The sequence below is a fragment of the Gadus chalcogrammus genome, chromosome 8 (genome assembly GCF_026213295.1).
Source record: "Gadus chalcogrammus isolate NIFS_2021 chromosome 8, NIFS_Gcha_1.0, whole genome shotgun sequence".
NCBI lineage: Eukaryota > Metazoa > Chordata > Actinopteri > Gadiformes > Gadidae > Gadus > Gadus chalcogrammus.
Genome location: NC_079419.1, coordinates 28,609,135 through 28,631,395, shown reverse-complemented (window position 1 = coordinate 28,631,395; position 22,261 = coordinate 28,609,135). Strand labels below are relative to the sequence as shown.

Here is a 22,261-nt window from a genome sequence, read left to right as displayed (position 1 = left end):
GTTTCAACGACATCAGGTTGCTAGGGACGCTGCTTTCGCTAAACTAGCAGCTCACGTGTTTCCTGCGTTTGTGTTATTAAACCGTTACTTTATGTAACTTTTAATGATATTGTAATAACCACAGGCGAGGTATTGAGCGAAGTAAGCTTGATAGCAGGTTTATTGGATTCCACAATCGGACAGGCAGGCACAGCTCCACCGGAAAACTAAAACAACCAAAACTCCCGCCCGGAAGGAAACCCCCGGAACCCCCTCTCAGAAGGCCCGCCCCTTCCTCCAAACCCTGTGACGCTGCTACAATATCATCTTGTTAGAAACACGTTTATCTGAGAGCCAACCCAGTCGCCAAAAGCATACGTTGACAGTGTACGTTTTCGTGAACACTGGATTGTGGATGGTCGCATTTCAACATAAAATTGCGTGTTAAGCAAACATACACGCACGCACGCACACACACACACACACACACACACACACACACACACACACACACACACACACACACACACACACACACACACACACACACACACACACACACACACACACACATGTGGTCAAAAGGAGCCGGCACCACGCCGCTTATGAGATAACAAAAAGTTAATGTGTATTTCTCTCGTAACTTTTTGTCATTATTAAAGAGAAGCCTGATTCTCAGATATGCGTGTTGGATGACTAGGGTGTAGGTCTGGGAAGAACTTCAGGCCAAAATCTTGCAAGCGAGCCGCTGGGTGCAGGTGCAACGAGATGGAGCACTTGCTGAGTCATTTCCTGTAGGGCTGGAGCCACAGGTTGAAGCGTATGCGTCCTTTGAGACCCCCTTTGATATATAAGAGACCTCAAAGTACAGCTTACTTAAATGTTGTCGACCTGCAGTCACCTATTGCATCACTTCCTTTAGGGCTTCGGCCTCCTAATTGATCATTGTAGTATAATTGAATGCCCTCTTTCATATATATGATACCTCCACCACTGGGACGTGGCAACAATTCTCCAAATCCATATGGGGAGGGGGGGGTGATGCTTGTGGACAGTAGGGTTGTACACTAGACATAAATAGGAAGCAAACTCAGGAGAAGGAATGACTTCTCACAATTGTTTATTTAATAAATTGTTTCAAATAACCCTGCCTCGTTAAATCATTGAGCTTGGTGTTTTGCTTTCAAAAATAGGTTATAGAAGAAGTCTAAACTGCAGAAAATAAAAACATCCAAGCTGCCTTTTAAGGATACCTTGGAATATCTGTCTATTTTTTAACCATCGGACCCTAGTTTACGACAAAAACAACACAATTGACGGCAGCTCCTTTGCCGCGTGGTTTTTAGAGCCATGTAAGGATTAGAGGGGCTGGTCGATAGCAACCACCATAGCAACCATGACGGTCAAGTGACTGGATGCAGCCCCGTTGAAAAAAATAGAATACCACCCTACACACTGAGGAGAATAATGATATTTAAATGATTATGACCATGAAGTCTTTATTTGCTTGGGTTTACATTTCGTTCTGTGTAGCATGGAAAAATATGAGAAACACTCCCATTCAGAATGCATTGGTTTACATTTCGTTCTTTGGAGCATAGTTATTTTTATTTATTTATTTATTTTCAGTTTTTGTGGAGGTGCTTCAAAGATGCTAATTTTTCTGCGATAATCCAAAATCCCATGGAAAAACCCGTTGGCTTTTTGTCAAGGGAAACCCAGGTCGACGCTCACTTCCGGGTTGGCCAACATACGTCATCCCTCCACCACTCTATACTGTAAAAACACATGTTCAAGTTGAATGATAATGCATGAATCTATTCATGCTATTCATGACAATTATTTTGGCCATGGTGGATCCAGATCTGTTCCGGAGCATTTCTGCACCTCGGGCAACAGCGCAGGGTTGCCAGGTCCTGCCTGCAAAAAACGTCCTGCCCACATACCGTTCAAAATCCACCCAAAATGTCCTAGAAGCAGCCCAAGTTGTTGTTTTAGCAGCAAAATGCATTGTGTGTGTGTGTGTGTGTGTGTGTGTGTGTGTGTGTGTGTGTGTGTGTGTGTGTGTGTGTGTGTGTGTGTGTGTGTGTGTGTGTGTGTGTGTGTGTGTGTGTGCGTGTATGTGTGCTTAACACGCTATTTTATGTTGAAATGTGACGTAATCCAGTGTTCACGAAAACGTACACTGTCAACGTATGCTTTTGGTGACTGGGTTGGCTCTCAGATAAACGTGTTTCTAACAAGATGATATTGTAGCAGTGTCACAGGGTTTGGGAGGAAGGGGCGGGCCTTCTGAGAGGGGGTTCCGGGGGTTTCCTTCCGGGCGGGAGTTTTGGTTGTTGTAGTTTTCCGATGGAGCTGTGCCTGCCTGTCCGATTGTGGAATCCAATAAACCTGCTATCAAGCTTACTTCGCTCAATACCTCGCCTGTGGTTATTACAATATCATTAAAAGTTACATAAAGTAACGGTTTAATAACACAAACGCAGGAAACACGTGAGCTGCTAGTTTTAGCGAAAGCAGCGTCCCCAGCAACCTGACGTTGTTGAAACATGCGAGCGAGCCGATTAAATCTTCCTAATAACTATAAAACTAAAGATCAGACACAATCACTGACTGAAGATTATGCAAGTAAAAAGTATATTTCTCGCTAGAAATGTTATTAGAAACACGTTTAACGGTGAATCGATCCTAAAATATTGCATTTCCCATTCAGATAATAAAGATTAATAAAGATCATACACATTCACTGACTGAAGATTATGCAAGGAAATGTACATTTCTCGCTAGAAATGTCATTAGAAACACGTTTAATGGTGTATCTGTCCTAAAATATTGCATTTCCCATTCAGATAATAACGATTAATATGGCTACGTAACAATTTCACCAAATGCTAGGAGAACGTATCGGCCCCTGTTGGTACTATTCCCCCATTTCGAATGAGGAAGTACGCGTGTTCAGGGTGACGCTTTGGTCAGGCAAAGCGTGACCCTGAACACGCCTTGCGATGTGGACAGACGTATCTATTTTACGCCTTGGCGTGATACCGGGTTGACGTATCACATAAAAAAACAACGGTTTTTGAAGCCTTGCTCAAAATAGTCACTTTAAAACTGGATTTTTTATTAACATACTTTTTTAAACTGATAAAATCCTGCATTTTAATTTCAAAGGGCAATTTTCAGAGAATGTTATGTATAAATATTTTTAAAAACATTAACTTCCAATACGCACTTTAAGTTACTCTTAACTTATATATATATTTATATAATATATAATATAATAATAATAATAATAATAATAATAATAATAATATAAGATAATATATAAATATATATAGGCTACTGTATATAAAGTCGTGTGTGTATAGCTTGTACACATGACAGGACACGCATATCTTTTCAATTTTTATTCATTCAGAATATTTACATACTATTTGAAAATGACAGAGGCTGGGATTTTGTTTTATATCATTTGTTTATATTGTTCAGTAATATATGCCTAAATGAGGCCGTAGCACAGTTAACGGACGAGCAGAGGTGGTGATCGAGTCCGCTGCTGTTCCAATTGCAGGTACGTACACGCGTGCTCGCAAGTCTGTGCTTGAAGTACGGACTTGCCAAGTCCGTACTTGCAAGTCATCGAGTCTGTAGTACGCGTGCTAGGAATTGAGAAACGGCCTGTGTTTACAAAAGCTGCCGACAATAAACATCACTGATGTACATCGATTATGTAGGGAAACGAAAACTCCGACCAGCAAATTGGAGAAGGGGGTTTAGGCTGTATGCTGTGACCTATATTCACAGCTACGAAGGTAAGAAAACAACGTCTAACAGACGCTAGCTACTGTCAAAGTCTAGTCTGTCAGTTAACTCAGTCACTTTCTAACGTGTATTACGATGCAGAAACAGCAAATTCCAACGAGATTTCTTAACCAGTGTTTTATATCAGCCTTGATGTTTGCCTGTTGTGTTGAGTAATAATAGTTTAATTTATAGCCACGGTTTTGCCTACATAAAAGTAACATTACTTAGCTATCTAACGTTTCTTTCCATGTAGTAACATGTTATAGATGTGATGATGGAGTAACCCAGTACAATTGAAGCTTAATGATTTGTATGTGTTATTTCATTCAGTGTCCAATAAAGACAAGCTGACAGCGCAGGTCAGCGCAGGTCAGCGCTACAGGTCGATGAGGAAGAGCGAGGCACCACAGTTTGAGTCTAGGCAGGAAGCTGTGTTCATCCCTGTTCAGTGGTGTTTGTTCAGTTAAGCAGTAGCTAAGTGTAGAGTACAGACTACAGTACAGTAAAGTCTACAACTTTTCAATATTCAAGTTATTTATTGTCGTTTGCACAGCAGAAGTACAGGTACATTGGAATAATTGTGATTCTTGGAGTCCCCTTTAAAAAAAAACATCTTTATTTTAAGAGGGAGAGAATATAACACAGTTGAGGTACTTACCTTCATAAGAACCAAGTTGTTTTTACACCCATGATGCTGAGGTTATATTTTTAATGATTTACCTTTTTCTCTTAGATCAAGCTTTGTGATTCATCACCAGTGATGAAAAAAGAGAGTAAATCTATGGGCTGTAGCTGTCTCTGAGAGGAAAAGAAAAAAATTATAGCTCAAACAACAAATGCAATGGCTTCACGTATAATTACATCTGTAACTACTTCAGTTCAATAACTACCCCAACTTCCTGTAAGACGACCTGATGTGTCTGGATATCCAATGCCCTAATGTGGTCTATGTGCTCTTTCTTTTTAGAGTAGTGTTCCTGTCCGGGCCATATCTTTGGGAGGCGCGGTTTGGTGGTTTGCCGTGTGTACTTGCATGCAGATAAGTAGGGTGTTAATGTTATCAATTCATACATTTTCCAATTGTTTATTAATAATATTTTAGTTCTAGGACCAGCATTGGTGGAGTTGGAGACGGTCACATTCTGGCGCTGTCGCTTCAGTGCTCCTATTTTCATCTCATAGAATAATAACATGACTTTTTTCAACTATTTAAAAATAAACTTTTGTAGACTTGAACTGGAAACACGTCTCTGTAAGTCTTTACACAAATCTGTATTATGAATATTGTTTGTTTCTGTACTATTGGTGCGGTCACATTCATGTATATAAATTCTGATAAGACATGGACATCCCCAACTCCAATTACACCATCTCAACATGCCACTACTTGTGTGCTATTTATCATTCACATCGACCTATTAAGAAATAATAATACTATTAATCTGTAACGTAAAGCTATTTTCTTACCAACAATGTCCCTGCCTGACACATATCCCCGTCACGTAGGGACTAGGCTAATGACATAGGCTAATACAAAAAATGTGACTGTGAAAAAGTGACTTCCCTTGTGTAAATGCCAGGTTCTATGAACATCCTTTCTGTACCGACAGCGATATATTGATGCACTTCTTATGACAAATGTACTTATTGTAAGTCGCTTTGGATAAAAGCGTCTGCTAAATGCCCTAAATGTAAATGTAAATTCGGATGTCTGCGTCGGGGCCAGCAGACCGCTGCAGTCCAAACTCTCGCTGGAGACGTAACTCCTGTAGCTCCTTTCTCAGCTCCTGTACTTCATTTGAAACGCTTTCAGCAGCGGATGCGGACATATCCACGGCAGCCGGTTCAGGGACAGAGCAGTAGTCTTGATCGTTGGAAAGGAGATCAACTTCATCTTCCGGAGGGGCAGTTTCGCCGAACCGATCCACTCTCTCCCACACGCCGCGCCTTGGGGTTTCGACTGTATACTGGTTCCACTCACAAATGGGCGCTACGGCACCTTTTGTAAGTCTCCTTCGACCCTGAAGAGTAGTTGGCTCAATCATCTTGTCAGAACTAAAGTGTCTGCTACAGATCTTAGAGTGAGTGGTGATGACATATTTATCCCGGCGTATGTTTACAATCCATCGACTCCTCACGTCAGTTTGGCTCGGAAAGCCATGGAAACTTAATACCCCTTTGGATTTGGCTGACGCTTTACAGTGGGGGACAAAGCAGTGCTCGGTGTAGGTTTCTCCTGCTTATAAAAATGAACCGTTTTTAAATGTTTGCGGTCTTGATTCATGCATAAAAAGTATCAACGTCAGCTGGCTAGCGCGATAAACACACAGACCGGAACTGGCCGAGCTGTATTATTTGAAACAGGAAGTACGTCACACAGCATAGTGCATACACCCTATTAGAGTAAACGGCTAATAAAACGCTTGAGGTGGCGTTTTGAAAAGAAAAAACTTACATCGTTTTAGGACATGGCATAAAGATAAAAAAAAATTTGAAGATAATTTTTTCTTTGATTGTTATCCAGACATTTTTTGCGGAGACACATTCTGTTCCCCACTTGTATTGGAGTGAACGGAGATATCTACTTCTGGGCTCTATGAATCGAGGGACCCGTCCACAGCCCGCTTAAACAGCTGCAATACCAGGCTTGGCCGCTGAGCACTGGTGGATTGCGGAAGTATGCACTGTTCCTGGGGGCTTGAGATAGACCCTACTCCACCATTGATAGATAGATAGATAGATAGATAAATACTTTAATAATCCCAGAGGGAAATTATTTAATTGAGCAGTTTACATAGGAATGAATGGGCGCCATTTTGGAATCCGTTGTCCATTTTATAATATGTCCATGAGCCAGACCCCTCTCACGATTTCAGACATTTCAGACCTTTGACTGTCAGGAGTTTCAAAACGAAAGCGCGACAGAACACTGCCAATAATCACGTGTCTCAAAGCTTGCGCCTGTTTGGTCATATCTCTGAAAAGTCAGTGCTGAAAAGTCGGTTCTGAAAAAATACATTGCAATGGTGTAAACCTACACCTTTACAAGTTTCTAAAAATAAATATTCAACCTTTCAAAACTTATTTCTCAATGTATAAAGACCTGTTTGCAGAATCCCATTTACAAGGTTTCAAAACCGGGAAACAATGAAATACACTGTTAGAACAGGGCCCGATTTGAAGCTCTGCAAATGCGTTGGTGAAATTGTTTGAACTTTGAAAATATGTTAGTGGAAAAAAAATTACTTACTAAATGTGTTGGTGAAAATGATGAAGATGAAATAGAACACAAAATCATGTTTGCAGATGTTTTAATTATTTTACAGGCTATGATCTCTTTTTTCAGTGTTGCAAAACCTTTTTTACAAGGTGTTGAGTTTTCAAACCCAGACTTACAAGCCATTGAAACTTTTTTTTTCAGGTTTGAATAATGGCAGGATACTGGCTCCGTATAGAACACAGCCCTAACTTCTTCTAATCTAGTTTTCGGTGTGCCCATAGCAATTTGGTTACAAACAACCATATAGCCATACCACGCTGAACACGCCCGCTCTCGTCTAATCTCAGAAGCTAAGCAGTGTCGGGGCTGGTTAGTACTTGGATGGGAGACCGCCTGGGGATATTAGGTACTGTAAGGGACAGCAAGAAGGGTCACAAGACCAACTTTCAGAAACAATCCTGGATGAGCCCCCCCTATGCATGCAATATAAACTGGGATATTTAGTATTATATATGAAGTGTGGTGCAAGTCAGTATAAATGTAAGTAACCAAAAAGTTCATCTCAGTCCATGTGTTACAAACAAAGGAACAAAGGCAATCAAATGCTGGGAGGAGGGAGATGCCTGGGGTCTCATTTATAAAACTGTGCGTGGGATCGTTACTAAAAGTGTACGTACACCCAAAAGCCAAGTTTTGCGTGCGCCAAAAAATATTCAGACTTATAAAACCCTGTATACACACACCTCTAAGCAATCTTTGCTTTATAAATCACAGAGTGCCGACAAGTGTGCGCAGCTGAATCAGCTTCACGTTCCGCCCTGTATACGCCCCTTTTTAACCATAATTGGTCAATGCAAACGACCTCATGAATGCGATCTGCATATAAAACAGACTCAGATGCAAGTCTTGTCGGAAACAATGGCAGAAGGCCATACCCACACCCAGACACGTGTGGGTGAGGTGGAGGCCAGAAAAGTAGTTTTGTTCGGCGGTCAATGGATTGGGATCACTAACAACAAAAAGCAGAGTGAGAGGCAACATGTTGCTGCAGCAGTGAACTCTGTCAGTGGCACGGAGCGCACAGTCCCAGGATTAAAAAAGAAGTGGTCTGACATAAAGGTACATATTTTTATGTACCAATAAATCGTTATGGTCCCTGAAGACCCTCTCCCTCCGAATCCTGCCATTTGCATGACCTCCAGCAGTGCCATGGTGCAGCATTACCACGGCGCTCACCGCTGTATTTATAGGGTTACGGTATTAAGACTGACCGAGAACACCTTGGATAAACAGTTTGTAATCACCCACGTAAAATGTTTTTGAACATAACCCCTTTTTGATGCTTGATTTGTCATGAAAAGCATCAAGAGGAACGGACAATAATATAACGATTGTGATGAGGAGTATATGGCTTGGTTTTCCACACTTGGGATTTAATTGACATTTGATTATCTGTTTACAGTGTCACATAAAAATATTATGTTATTGACGCATGTTGTTCAGATGCTCTATTCCATGCAGTCGCGCCGTCAGTGGACAGTATGGAGTGACGGGATTAAATATAGATTTTTTTTTCATTTCTATTCTAAGGAGATGTTTCTGGAGTTATAACTGAGAAATAACACAGTTGACTTAAATTATTCTGATTACATAGATTTAACGCATGATACGGGTTGAAATTAAACTTATGAAGGGCGATGATAAAACATAATCGTTCTTCTCACTCTACATTTCTTCTGTCTGACTTCAGTTCACCACCACACCATCTGTGTCACCAATTCTCCTTTTCCTCCAAACCATGCGTACGCATGGGTCAGAGTTTGCTTAGGGCTGCGCACATTCTCCCATCAAGTTAGTTTTTTATAGATCACAACCTTGGCGTGGAAAGTCACGTACGCCAATTTCAGTCCCGTTTTTTCACAGTTTTATAAATGAGATCCCAGGTCTGTTGTGGCAGGCTCTTTATACTGCAGTACCGGTCCATCCTAGCCTGGCAAGCCAGAACCATATCGGAAAGATATTGGGTCTGGTGTCGTACGGTGGCAGTGTGGGCGGGATAAACGGTTGTCTTTCAAGTTCCCTCTGCACGCAATAGGATAGCGCTACAACCAATCAGAGCAACGAAGAAGGTGACGTAGACAGAGCGACGGAAATTGGCATGGGGAAGTGTTGCGAATGGTGGATTGGGGACTCTCTAAATCGACGGGGCGGGACTTTACATCCTACGTCACTCGCTATCGGTGTGCATGTGTGCACGTAGCCGTTTCTCTCAGGGATCTGTGCACGAACTCCCTTGCACTGCAGGATTACGAGCGTCAATGTCGTTCGCGATGGAGGTTGGGTGACATTTCATACAGTAACATTTCTTCATCATAAACTACAAGTTACGCAAAATGGCATACAAACATCCAGTCCAATATGAAAGAAAAAAGCTAGCTTCATTAAGGAATCTAACCCCTTATCCCCGCGTTAATGAGTTGTTCCCTGACCACTAACCCATCAGGTCTTAGTACATGTGATTCAAGAGTTAACCACTTGACAATCTTTAAACTTCGGTTGCCTAGAAATTGTAAAGACAGTGATGTGTGTACATTGCACGTATCCGTCACTCGCGATGTGTATGCAGTCCAAAATGAAAGAAAAGACCTTGCATCACTAGGGAATCTAACTCCCAATCATCAGTCTTTAAACGTTGGTCGTTGGTAACTGTAAACAAAGAGATCGCATTTTGTTTAACTGCTAACTAACAAACGGGTTTATGCATTCACTGAACAAAGATTGTGGAAATAAAAGACCACTTTTCCATCATAAAAATCATCAGAACCGTTATTACCAACCCATAGACACTAAAAGCCAAAACCTTTCTCACATGCACACCCATCGCGAGTGACGGCTACGCGCACACATGCACACCCATAGCGAGTTACGTAGGACGTAAAGTCCCGCCCCGGGCGAAGTGGCATCGATTTAGAGAGTCCCGGTGGATTGAGACAATGGAGACCAACGACAAAACTTTTACCGTATCCGGTCGGCAAAAATCAGAATACATCTTTCTTTTCCAGGAAAGATTTCAGTGCAGTTTTTTGTAAACTTCTCAAAGAAAACGATAACTTCAAGTCTTGAAGAGTCGCGGCCAAAGCCGAGTCGAAAGACAGCTGTTCGCCAGCAGCAGCAGCCATTATTGTTTACCTTTAACACGGACCCGTCGCAGCTCTGTCGTCATTCGGCTCGATACCGCCCCTCACGATCTGATTGGCCTGTCCCATTTTCTGTTTCCATCAGCGAAAAACGACGACAGAAGGCTAGACCTCCCTGGCTGCAAATTACATTTGCTGCCGCTAGGGGCGTCTAGATTTCTAGGCTCAATTTTCATTTCACTTCAATACTTGTCTGCTTAATGTATATGCATTCCATGTAGACCAGATTTCTGGCGGTCCAATCAGCGAACAGAGGGAGTGGCTGAGAACGATGACGTCTAGGTCGCGCGCCAGATTCAGTTGTAGGCAGAGGAAGACAATGGAAAAGGATACGAGAGAAGCTATTTGGTCTGTTGTGGGATCGCTGCCGAAAATCGATCAATTAAAGCCGGAGCAAGAACAAGCTTTGCAGAGTTTTGTTGGTGGCAATGATGTTGTGGCGCTTCTCCCCACCGGGTTCGGGAAAAGTTTGATTTTCCAGCTGGAAAATAGTGGTGAAGGAGCCGGTCCCGTTGCATGATATATGTCACGACCAAACGCTATGCGATTGATTATGGCAGATCTAGAGTGGCACTGGGCAGATCCAATCATTTAAAAACTTCTACAGACACCCGCCTCCAAGTGAGTGAACGTTTGTCAATTGAGCAGTTCCAGACCTTCTGTACAAATTACATGAAGTACGATGGTCTGGTAGGACCAGGCTAGGTCCATCCTACACCTGCCAACAATCTCCTAATTAGCAGGGAGGCATACACAGGCATACACACAGCAGGGGCGGGGTCAAATACCCAACTGGGTCGTCACCAGTGGTCGAGTTGTAAAAAAAAGCCAGGGGGGATGGTGGATTTTAACTTTTAGGGACCGATCATTTGTGCTGATGAAAGCGCATATGGTGGGAGACCAACGGTTTGATTATTATTATTATTATTATTATTATTATATATTTTTGGGGATAAAATAAGAGCGATGACTACTGTCATGTCATCGCTCTTATTTTATCCCCAAAAACGCATCACACGATTCGGAGGCATGCATCACATTTAAGGATTTAAAAAATGGATTCTTATTCTTTTTTTTCAAAAATGCATTCTGCAGAGAAGGGTGACTAGCGTTGCTCACAGGTTGGAATGAAAGGGAGAAAAGGGGACAGAGTTGCCTGTGGAAGCGATCCCTGAGATGCAGAGACAGCTTCACACTACCAGCGTCTGTCACGTACGGTGTGGGATGAGAGCTCGTGAAGGCACTATTGCGTAAGTACGCCTGTGTGCTTGCGCACAGGCGTACTTATGCAATAGTGCCTTCAATAGTGCCTTCTCGGGCACATATCGCCGTCAAATCTGTCTCTGGGAAAAGTAACGTTGCGCAAGGGTTACCGCGGTATACGGCATTACCGATGTTGAGGACAACAGTTGCACACCGGCAACAAATAGTTATTATTTATTTATTGTTCCAGTAATAAAAGAAAAATCGGTAGAAATGTATTATATAATTATAATTAAGAAAATTTTATTTTTAGAATAATAGATAGATATAATAATAGATGGGTTACCTAATAAACAGACCTGCAAACTCCTCAGAGTAAAAAAGGTGACAGTGTCGGGGGGGGGAAATCATCGGTCCAAGGTCTGATCGGTGTTTCGAGATACACGGCTACTCGAATTCTGAGCTACCCTGGGCGGGCTTTAGTGTGAATATCCATTACGGAGGTTGTAGAACACAATACAATGGAAAGATTTCTACTGAAAGATTTTGACGAAAAATGTAGCCCTTTATTATAAAGAAATTTGCTGTTGGTGCATAAGCCTAGGACAACACCCTTACCAGATTATTTATCTAAATAGCCCTATGTTGTTAGAATTTACTAACTATATGCAAGGTCTACATTCGTGCAGTACTCGGCGTTGACTCTGTCCTAAAAATACAATATTATTGTAAATTATTTCACATCAAAAAAGCGGTAGCTAACGTTAGTTGAATCAAGCAAACAAATAGCTGTTCTTGCTCCAAAAAGCTTGACTTACCTCGAATTTAACACAATATAGTTCCTTCAAACTAGGGCTGTACGGTATGGACTAAAATGTACTACTAAACGGACCTTTCCGTTTAGTTTTGGCATCTCAATTTGGCTGAAGTGTGTGCGGGCATGTAACGCGTACCTGGGATCGATTGTTTTGACCATCTCTTTAAAGTCCTTTCAATCGACATTTTGAAAGGGAACCATGTCCTTAGACAGGTAAACAGCGACAGCGTTTGTTATCTCGTTCCACCGCTGGTATTTTAACGTAAGGACTGGCTTTCAAAAGGCCGGCGGAAGCAATGTCTGGCCGTTTCTCAATTCCTAGCACGCGTACTACGGACTTGATGACTTGCAAGTACGTACTTGGCAAGTCCGTACTTCAAGCACAGACTTGCGAGCACGCGAGTACGTACCTGCAATTGGAACAGCAGCGGACTCGATGACGTCACCACCTCTGCTCGTCCGTTAACTGTGCTACGGCCTCATTTAGGCATATACTACTGAACAATATAAACAAAGGATTTAAAACAAAATACCAGCCTCTTTCATTTTCAAGTAGTATGTGTAACGGACGGTACGGACCTATTGTGTATCAACATGTATTGCGCCCCGGAACCTTTTGTTTACGTTTCACCCGGTACCCTTTTAGAGGCGCACAGCAGCATTCACGGCGATGGCCGTTTCTCAATTCGTAGCACGCGTACTACGGACTCGATGACTTGCTAGCACGTACTTGGCAAGTCTGTACTTCAAGCACATACTTGCGAGCACGCGAGTACGTACCTGCAATTGGAACAGCAGCGGACTCGATGACGTCACCACCTCTGCTCGTCCGTTAACTGTGCTACGGCCTCATTTAGGCATATACTACTGAACAATATAAACAAATGATATAAAACAAAATCCCAGCCTCTTTCATTTTCAAATAGTATGTAAATATTCTGAATGAATAACAATTGAAAAGAGTGTCCTGTCATGTGTATAAGCTATACACACACACGACCTTACATATATATATTTATATATTATTATTATTATATTAGGCCCATATATTATATATTATATCAATATATATATAAGTTAAGATTAACTTAAGCAACAGTTGTAAGTAACTTGTGCGTCTTCTCCGCCCTCTTACTGCTGCGAGTGCGAAATGCATCCTGGGATTTATAGCGGGAGCAAGCACACACGAGCCACCTCCGATGCATGCTCGGTGAAACGGCGATATCGAGCACGCATCCAGAACACTTCCGGGTTTTACGACAGTACTCGCTTGATGCGTGCTTCGAATTGGAACAGTGCTCGGGCAACGACTGATGACGTTTCACGAGTCCACGAGCACACGAGCACGCACAAGTACGCGAATTGAGAAACGGCTGATGCGTGTCTCGCGCGTAGTCGCGTCGAAAACGTAAGTTTAACATGTCTTAAAGCCTGTACTTTGGTTATATAAATGTTGGGTTCATGTTGAAACATTTTGTGTGTACGTTTTATAGTTCATGTGTCTTACACCGGTCGCATTTCTATGCTGTTTTATGTCTGTGAATAGTGTATGAAGCAAGCCAACGGCTGACCCATGAATGTCCGGTGAATGCAACTTTTCCCTCTCAATTTACCCTCGTCTTGCACCCTTGGCAAGCGGAGCGAGGTATGTTGGTTTATTGTATGCCTTTAGTGGGATTATGTTTAATTTTGGTGTCTTTATGTAAGTGAAGCAAATAATGCACACGTTTAAGTTTTCTTTGTTGTGCTGAAATATGTTTTCTGTCATTCTTTTATTTCCTGTATTGGAATAATATTTGAATTCAAGTGAATATTGTAAAGGTCTTGCAGTTTGCACACAAATAAATGTTATCTTAAGAATAGTGTAACTTTCTTTTATTTGTGAACATGGAAATTGTACTGCACTGATGTTAATATATTTGTGTAAAAGTGCAACCATTTTATGTTACTTTTTCTAGTTTCACGGTGCTATTTCAACAAAAGAATTCTACAATAAAAGGTTGCACCCGTCAGAGACTCTCCGGTTATTTCGATGTCAAGGGCTGCTACAGTATGTAAATATTCTGAATGAATAAAAATTGAAAAGATATGCGTGTCCTGTCATGTGTATAAGCTATACACACGACTTTATATATATATATATATATATATATATATATATATATATATATATATATATATTTATATATTATTTAAAAAAAATATTTATATATTATATAAATATATATATAAGTTAAGAGTAACTTAAGCTACAGTTGTGCGTCTTCTCCATATTGTCCGCCATCGTACTGCTGCGAGTGCGAAATGCATCCTGGGATTTATAGCGGTTGCAAGTACACACGAGCCACCTCTGATGCATGCTCGGTGAAACGGCGAGATCGAGCACGCATCAAAAACACTTCCGGGTTTTACGACAGTACTCGCTTGATGCGTACCAGAGCCCGTCTACGAAGAGCCTGGGCACTTCCTATACGCCCCATTGTACCGATCTTGGTTGTAGTTCCATTAGACATCAACTGGGGGTGATCGCGGGCGAGTCCAGATTGAATGGGAGTCTATGGGGCTAGACGGCTAAATATGTCTCTTTCACCTGCTTGTCGTTGAAATATCGCAAATTCTATTGTAGATTCCGCAAGTTCAATATAGATTATAGTTCAAAAGTCGAATGATTGAGTACTTATGTCCTTTCGATTTCTTACAGTTTGGGCCGTTGTTGGCCGTACCCGCTACCATTCTGCTAATGAATGCTGATTGGTCAGGGACGGACTTGCGACTGATTACGACCAGAGACCCCTCTTGACGGCATCTGAAGCTGAAGCACAATCAGAAACATTATCTTAAGTTGGACTTTCCGTCGAAGTTCATTTTTGCGTACTGTATTTATATTTTCGTGCAGGCCCTTTTATTTTTTATATAGTTATGTATGGTGAAAGTAGATGGGCACAAATGGAATTTCTTCCATTTCTTGTGTTCAATGTCCAATGTGTTATATAGATGGTACGGTATAGCAACCTTCAATAATACAGTCAATGTCCCGCTCAATATCATTTCATCTGTCATTGTCTATTTTTCGAAAGTAAAGATAGTTTAAAAAATAAATGCCTCGTAAATGTGCAATGATAAACTGCTCTAACAGTGGAAACGGATTGTCCGTCTTTTCGTTTCCCAAGGACAGAAAAAGGTAACGTTCTTGCTTGCTCCTATATGAATGGCCCTAGGCTACCTGAGGCTGCACCTGGTAGGGAAAGTTGCGCTGGAGCCCGGGCAAAATCGCACATGGCTTATTCAAGTGGCTCGCTAGACATTCTCTAAAGTGTCGAGACTCAAGCACTTAACTAACCTTAAACGATTATTCCATACAAATTGTTTGTTAACGATTTAACAACTTCAACATCTGCTATTACAGGCAGGGTTTTTTTGTAGGACTTGGGCTAATGGCCTTGCACAGAGGGAAAACCATCTACACTACTTGTCATTGATTTCTATGAATTCACTGATCTTTACAGATGGGTTTGTTTTTTTACCTAACTTTTTTTTCTCTAACAAAGTATGCCTGTTAATAAATTCCCTAGCCTGACACCCAGTCCGAAAGGCTGGCCAGGGGTTCTCATCTAAAAGTAACAAGGAGATATACAGTGGGATTAAAACATTGTCTTCTGTTGACTACTTGTTATGTGGTTTACGCATTAATATGGGAGGACTGGACACACACACACACACACACACTTTTCTGTTGTGTCTTTGCTAGTCTCCATAGCTCTGGTAGTGGCATCTGCTGCTGCAGGGTCAACTTAAGCGGCAGCAGTAGATTTTGTGCCAGGCTTAAAACTAACTAAAACACTGAAATAGTGTAGTTTGCTTTTCATATTGTAATGTTGAATGTTATTGTAGCATGTAGCCGGGGACGTTTTAACTGTTATGCCAATTGTTCCCATGTTTAACTTTCAATCTGTGTGGGTTGCTAATCACAGCGCGAGAAGGAGGGGCTCGGCCCGCCAACTAACGTGCAGAGATGCAGGGGCAGCTTCGCGCTTCGTAACAGAGACAGGGCAGAGCGCAAGCTCGCAGGGGGAATTTTATGAATGGTGAATGTAGGAGATAACTTCCCAAGGGCGTAACTTTGGGTCTACCATTGGGGGGGTTAAACTTGCGGCATATTTATTTATTTATTTAATCAATCATCTTCTTGTGTAAAAGGTAACATGCCAATTTGCCGTTCCTGTATTAGAAATACATTGCGAAACCTTGACTGATTTTGGCTTCTTTTTGACTATTTATGCCATAATGACACAGTAGTAAAATTCAGTGTTTAAGCATTAGTCAGCAGTGGCAGCTTCCACTTAATTGATTTTGTGTGCGTCTATCTTATGAAAAAAACACGCAAGAACTTGAAGATTAATCAATTGCATCACTGTATTATTGACACCTACATCCATCAAATTCACACAATTCAATACAAATGCACAATTCAATAAACATATTGTCGGGCATCAGCAGCTCAAACTATCAACATCTAAACAAAAGCAGGTAAATACAAAAGAAGTATAAAAGCATTTCACATAAAAGCACCAAACACCTGTTTGCGTCTTGGTGTAAAAGAAATGAACTGTGCACAAATTGACTTCTTAGTTAAGAGGTCCAATTTGTCCTGATGGATGTTGCACACTGCAACATGGTTCAGCCTCTGCTATGACATACTTGTGCGTAACCAAGTTTTTAATCGTCGAAGAGCACTAAAGCTCCTCTCTGCCTCAGAGGACGAGACTGGTACCACAAGGAGTAATCTCATCAGAGTTTCGACTTCGGTAAATAATCCTCGCACCTCTGCTGGCAACTCTCTGATTATGTGTGTAGCCTCTCCACAGGAACGGTACATGTAATTGTGTTTGAACATCGGTAGCTGGATTTCCAGCAGCTGGGCATTAATTTCTGGGTAGTCATGAACCACCGGATCAATATTTCCAGAAAGCAAGGTGTTCTCCAGCTTTTGGAGGGTAAGAAGACCACCCTGCTGGAAACGTTCAGTGAACTGTGTGTGAATGGTGTCAAGTACCTTATAAAACTCAACTCTGTAATATTCTATAGGAGTTTTAGGACTGAATCCACTTGATTCTCCATAGCACTTGGGTGGCTGTCGAACTCTTGGCATTGTTATGGGTTCTAAGTCTACAGAATTCACAACTGTAGATGCCCTCTCAAAAAGGTGTTGGAAGGCCACATCACTCCTCTTGCCATTGAGAGTAGACTGAACCTTACAAACAGCAGCCCGCATACCAGGAACAGTCTCTGTCCTTCTCTGAAGAGACCTGTTGAGACACTCTAGCTCTCCAATAACTGCTTGTGCCATCACAAGACCAACTACAGTGCTGCCTCTCATAAACTGCTGAAATAGACCATTTGCAGTGGTTGCAGTGGGAGAGTTAGTCCCTGCCATTTCCTCTAAGGCAGTGAGGATTGAGTCATACTGTGTTAAAACAGAATGGATGGCACCGTGTCTGACGGTCCACCTAGTTGCACAAAGTGGTTTCAGGGCACTTGAGGTTCCGTGGTCATATGAAACATATGTTTGAATTTGCCAGACTGTCCACACAAAACTCCTAATTGATGAACCCAGTCAAGGGCATCTCGCACAACTATAGAAGCTGTGCATGCCTTCTGTGCTATCAAATTAACACATTGTGCTCCACAGTGCACATACAAAGCAAGTGGTTGTTTCTTCCTCATGTGAGCCTGTGTTCCAGAATATTTGCCAGACATATTTGCTGTGCCATCATATGTCTGCCCACGCAGAGCTGACAATGGCAAATTTAGTCTGCAGATAACATCTAATACTACATTTGCAAGAGATTCTCCTGTGGTCTCATGCACTGAATACATCCTAATGAATTCCTCATGAGGATTTAAGTCATGATCCACATAACGAAGACATACAGATTCTTGTTCTTGACCTGATATGTCTTGTGTCCCATCAACAATCAAGGCAAACTGTGTGACTGGGAGGCATCTAATAGTGTCAGCTATTCCTCTTATAATGTCTTTGCTCATTATGCCTAGTACCTCGTTTTGAATGAGAGGACTTGTGTAATCCTGCTTGCGCGTCTCTAACCACTTCTGAAAAGCAGGGTCATCCTCTGCCTTTTCTTTCAGATGTTGGGATAGATTACCCTTCTCTTCCACATTACCTCGTAGCGGTAAACCTTGCCTAGCTAAGTATTTGATTGAGCCTACAATCTTCATCAATCCATACCTTGCTTCCTCCTGTTGTCTGGCAACAGCTGAAGAAAGCTGTGAAGCTATAGTGTTACCTTTTTGTGCATAGATGTTCACGGCATGGATATGCAACTGACTTTTTGCATGTTGTGAGAACTTCTGGATAGCTTTTTTCCAATTTCTAAAGCCTACACTGACAAAGGCAGGGTCACACTTGCTTGCATATGTTGGCTGATTCAAAAAAACCTTGGCACAGTGAAAACATATGACTCCTTGTAAAGTGGCACTGTAATGTAACCAAGGAAAAGTTTTGAACCATTTCTCTTGAAAAGACAACACACAGTTATCTCGCTTCTGCACTACTATAAGCTTAGGGTCAGGTTGTGCAGGCTTTGTGCAGGTGAGGATGTCTGAATCATCAAATCCCTGGGGCTCAATATCCTGTAACATATGACATGAAAACTTGTCACTCTCTAAAATAACAATCCTATTAAATGAATGTATTGATCAATAATGCTCTTCACAGCTAAATTATGTTCCCTTGTGTTCTCACCTGCTCATTTGCCTGACTGCTGCCCTCATCATGTCACCCTCTGTGAGGAAACCACAGCAACCAAATTACTTACTTTACACAAGATCTCTCATTCAAAACTAAATACTAGGCACAATGAGCAATGTCAAGATAAGTCAGCACTTTTTGAAAGGGCATCTACAGTTTTATTTACACTTAAAACCCATAACTGGGATTCTGGGATTCCTCAGAATTAAGAGTATGTTACAAATTAAATGAATTATTATTAATATTATTATTATAACAATGCCTAGAGTTTGACAACCCCCCAAGTGCTATAGTAGAGAATCAAGTGGTTTCAGTCCTTAAACTCTTATGGAATACTACAGAGTAGTATGCAGTTCACAGAACGTCAGTGTTCTGACAGTGTATGGCATGCACAATTTTGTTTGAGGTCTCTTACCTGGTCATCTGTGCCTCCTGCGCTGCCTGTCTCTGTGCTCTCTCTCCCTCACTTTGGCCATCTGACTCTTTGTCGCCTCCTCTGTCTCCTTCTTCTTCTCTCTCTCTCTGGTCACCTGACCCTCTGTCTCCTCCTCGCTCTCCTTCAACTGCTCTGTCACCTCCTCTGTCTCGTTCTTCTCTCTCTCTCTGGTCACCTGACCCTCTGTCGCCTCCTCGCTCTCTTTCAATTGCTCTGTCACCTCCTCTGTCTCCTTCTTCTCTCTCTCTCTGGTCACCTGACCCTCTGTCGCCTCCTCGCTCTCCTTCAATTGCTCTGTCGCCTTCTCTCTCTTTCTGGTCACCTGTCCCTCTTTCGCCTCCTCTCTCTCCTTCAATTGCTTTGTTGCCTCCTCTGTCTTCTTCTTCTCTCTCTTTCTGGTCACCTGACCCTCTGTCGCCTCCTTGGCCATTTCCCTCTCTTTCCCTCTTCTCCTGATATATAAAAAAATATTAATGGGTTGAGAGAGGTGGTATCGATATCAGTTTTGGAGAATATGTGTTCCCTCACCAAAAAGTTGTAAAGCATTTTAAACTCCTTTTGCCCACTTACTAGCACATTTAGACTGCTACGCATTTTTGTATAAAATAATAATAATACCATTATTATTATTATTAATAATAATAATAATAATAATAACAATAATGTTGTTTCAATGTTTCCTACGAGCAAGCCTACTCACATGCACCGTCATTAACCGTTGTGTGTGTGTGTATGTGTGTGTGTACAGTACATGAGTGCACGCTCAAAAAGAGTGGTGTAACCTCTGAACTAGCCCACAGGAGCTAGCTGTCAATGGATGACATCTCTAAGTAAATTAATGCATTCCCCCAAAAAACTGTATGTGTGACTGTATGGGAGCAAACAGCAATTTGCTCTCTGTACTCACATTGCATTTTACCCACCCGTAACCGAGTACGTTTGAGGCAGTGGGTTCTAGAATCTTAGTTTGAGGACGTCTATCGATCCCATTACAACGTAGCCTATGCTAATCATATAAAGTTCACATTGTTAGCTATGCTCTTACAAAGCGGGAAATAAATATCTGGCATGAATCAGGAATTATTCAGATCCTCTGGTTTTACTGCACATAGCACACCAACGATACTGTTTGAATGTGAAATTATGCTCTCAATCGAAAATTATTTTGTTTCTCCACTGATACCTCTTTATTCTGAGGGTTTGTATGGGGAAAGTGAAGGTCCCTCTCCACTTTAAATGGAGGCGTAAACTATCCAGGTAGTGAAAAAATATAGAGTGGATGGTAACACCTAACTTAACAATACGGGTATTTACCTCCTTATCGTCAGGATTTTTACTCCTTTTGGCTCCTTTGACGACCAACAATTAAAAATTGTTGTCTGGCCCTGGCTGCCTTTCAGTGTCCTTTTCATATCCATTCATGTACAGTTAGCATTAGTCTTCTCTTACTATTCATCCCAGCGACCTTGCGAAATAGTTCGGGTAATACCAAGTAGTCGGTGGGCTGGGGGGGGGGGGGGGGGGGGGGGTACATTACAGATTATCAAAACATGATACTATCTTGCTGACAAATTAAATTAATAAAGAAAAAAAACAAGTTATTAATTCAGAATATTTCATTTTTTTGTTCATCTGAATTATGTGTGATGATATTGGGGGTTATATTAGCTGGATCTGATTATTGAGGGGGTTATAACCCCTCTAACCCCCCCGTAAATTACGCCTATGTAACTTCCCCTGCTAAAAGTATTTGATTGCAGTTATACCCAACCGGTATTTGCGAAAGATAAAATAAACACAGAAGTGAAAGATCTGTCACAAGACGATTGATACGTATCCTTGCACATTTTTAAGTGGGTACACGCAAATCCTGGTGCGTTCCTAGTGGGTATACGGCGTATAACTGCGTATCACGTAGACTACACGACTGACTAACACTGACACTGATAAAAGACTCGACTTGACTTTGACTTGGTCTTCATGTTCTGAGACATGACTTAGACTTGAGACAGATGACTCGAAATGACTTTTTAAAAGTTAGATTAAAGGTAGGTTGGGATTTGCGATACGCAGCAGATTTTGAAAATACACTACTCAAATGGTCCTACCCAGAGTGGTATATACTGTATAACAGAGTGGCGACAATAGTTTTTTGACGGTTGCTGACCCCTGTCACTTGTACGTTTTGACGGCTGACCATTGCCATCCATTTCTTCCTGCGCTCTTGGTCCTTGGGGAAGCCATACATGTGGTAACCCTTCTCGGACCGATTGGAGCATCCAAACGCTGCACAGCCAACCATGGTATGACCATTGATCTAAACCAATTTTGAATTTGCTCAGGGCTATTATAAGTATTGTAATGTATGGTATATTTGCAACCTTATATGTTAATGGTTTGCCTTAAGTATATTATATAGTGTTCCCTGCTGTGTCCATTGTTGAATCTGTTCACACAATCACACTCACTTGTTCTTGTCACACTAATTGTTTAATAAAAAAAAAAACTATTTAATTCAACCAAGCGTAATGAGTTGTTATTCTTTAATATATTTGATACTTTGTGTGGCTCATATCTTAACCCTCATAAGGTGTTCGGGTCTGTGGGACCCGTTTTCAGTTTTTAGCTTTATAAAAGTGATACAAATAATTATTTTTTTGAACTAAGATTCATTGGCTTTGGCTCATTTTCTGTGAGGAACCTAAATCAGAAAACATTTTCAAGGACCCCCCCCCCCTGTATACCCCCCAATCACATTTATATTACATACAGGGTGTTCGGGTCCAGTGGACCCGGAGCTAGTTTAAGTGTGGAAATCATAGGTTCTGTGCAC

At 41.6% G+C, this 22,261-nt stretch overlaps 1 protein-coding gene across 1 annotated transcript in view; it reads left to right on the top strand.

The window, feature by feature from the left end:
• The window catches only part of ccdc39 (coiled-coil domain containing 39), a 50,132-nt gene that overhangs the window by 1,448 nt on the left and 26,423 nt on the right, over window positions 1-22,261 (top strand). The gene's annotated exons all lie outside the window — the stretch shown is intronic.